The sequence below is a fragment of the Alosa pseudoharengus genome, unplaced genomic scaffold, assembly GCF_046254945.1.
Source record: "Alosa pseudoharengus isolate Yale_2024_CS ecotype anadromous, Long Island Sound unplaced genomic scaffold, YU_APseudo_1.1 YU_APseudo_1.1_scf_15, whole genome shotgun sequence".
NCBI classification, from domain to species: Eukaryota; Metazoa; Chordata; class Actinopteri; order Clupeiformes; family Clupeidae; genus Alosa; species Alosa pseudoharengus.
Window position 1 is genome coordinate 26,487,655 of NW_027468620.1, and position 2,500 is coordinate 26,490,154.

A 2,500-nucleotide genomic window follows, 5' to 3' on the forward strand; every position below is an offset into this window, starting at 1 on the left:
TTGTGTAGCTGGCCTTTTTTTCTCCCCTTAAAATTAAATTTGATATAGATTTCTCATTAAGATTGGGCAAAGGAATGGAGAGACCAGAGTGGATTGGATTATATTCAACTTTATTGTCATTGTGCAGAGTACAAGTACAAAGACAACAAAATGCAGTTTGCGTCTAACCAGAAGTGCAAAAAAAGCAGAAAAGTGCCATGTGATAAAGTATAGACAGGTGGTGCATAGACAGGATAAGAAATATAGTGCAGTGTAGACAGTAGTATACAGTTCGTTCACAGAAGGCGGTTAAGAGTAATATAAATTAAGCATAAATATGTGCAGTGTATTAGCAGTTATCTTATAACAGCAGAATAAATATGGATATGTAATATGAGCATTGTATGAACAACATGTACAGATATGTGCAATGTAGTAGCAGTAACAGTATAATAGAAAGAATAATATAGATATATTCAGTGTATTAACAGAATATATATTATAAGAAAAACAGAATACATATGGATATTCAGTATGAACCATGAAGACAGATATGTACAGTATGTGCAGCATATGATTGTCTCTGACTCAGTCAACAATCCTTTTATACTGCCCCTTTATTGCAGTTGTAATTTTACTGGGGGAGAAGAGGTGACTGGCTGGTGGGCGATTTTTTAAAATTTTAATGACGAGGTACAACAGACGACTGTCCTCCGTCACTGTGTCCGGTGCTGCCTGAGGGTATTTCATCCAGCCAAACTTTGTCTTCTGGGCTGTTCGGATGTGTCAGCCCTAAGACGCCGGCCAAACAGGGTGTAGCCCCCACCTAGATTCGTACTTTTTCACAAAGTTGACAGCAGTCTTATCATGCTCGAGAACTGCCAGCAGTAGCAATCTTCTGCCTGAGATCAGCTGGCACTAGGTGGTGGTCACTGTTGTCTGCCAGTTCTAGAAGCAGCAAAGCCCATGCCTACACTTCCTCTATTCCTGGCAGATGCAGATGTCCTTGGGCCATCAGCACATCCTGCAGAGCAGGACTGTCCTCCACCTGTTCTGCTTGTGTAGGGATGGCATGTTTCCTAAAGGTGCTGTCAATAGGATCCTCGTCTGACTCTGTAGACATGTCAACACCCTCATCTGCTATCTCCTCTTCACTTTGTCCAGTCGATTCGTCTTCTTCACGGGACTGTTCTTCTTCAGCTGCAAATATGCAATTGTACAAATCACAGATGTGTCCGGGCAGTTGAAACAACCACTTGTAGATTCATTCATACACAGATATGCCAATAACATGCACGGTTTCTTTGTTTCATAAAATGAAAAGTTAACTTTATACAATGTTGGCTGTAATTTGCTAGAATTATGCATGAAAACTGTAGGGATATCCTTGCTTCATATGTATGTATATTGTTTAAGTGTGTGATTAAGGTTTTTACCTTTCTTGGCATAGTAATCCCTTGCAGTGAAGCTGGTTGACTGGCACATGGCGTACTCAACACCAAGGAGCTCTGGGTCCTCATATTCATCAGGGTAGGGCATAGGAGCAGCGAAGTTGGGCTCTGGAACATGATCTTTGACGAAGAGCACCTCAGCTTGCTGACTGATGCGCTGGATCTGCCGTGCATCCATACATGACATCTGCCGACCCTGACCACCCGCAACCCAGAGTGATTCCATGCGGCTGTTCCACTGCACAGCAAATGCAATCAGGTACACCTGACAGAGCACACGACCATTTTATGCATCATTGTATATTATGTATAACTTACAGTTGTATATTATGTATAACTTACAGTTGTATGCCAGTGGGATCCTGTAAAACACAACGAATTGCAAGCTCCTTATTTATTCTGGTGTCTATTTAAATATGGCCATATTATTTTAGATGGCTTTGCAATGACACATGACTACTACAACCCACCTGCATATAGCTACCATACAACCATACAGAATCCATTTTGAAGACACACACACATCCCGTGAGATGTAATAAAAGCCTATCACTGTACATATTAGCTTGATAGTGGTGTACTCATTAACACAGCTTAAAAATCAGGTGTTGTGTTTACACATCTAAAGCATATTTAGACCTCGAATTATTTCGACTCCACACTGTAGTAACAACATCTACAAAGTCTAAACATACTAGCCAGATGATCAGATGAGGGCTTAAATACATTTTAGAGACCCTGCAGCCCTCGTAAAAGTAGTAACTAAAAACAGCCCATTCATTCATCACTTTGTTTTTAGCATGCAAATCGCGGTTGACATGTTTACACTTCTAAAACATATTTACACATCGAATTTCAACTCCACACTGTTGTAACACCATCTCTATGGTCTTAAGAAGTGAGCTAGAGTGTCTGATCACGTTTTTAAAGTATTTCCAGTGACCGTCAGGACATTACAGTGGCGATTGGTAGCTCATTCATTCATTTTCAATGCATTTAGCATGCTAATCGCGGTTGATATTCTAACGCATCTAAAGCATATTTCAGCTTTACATTTCGAGTCCACACAG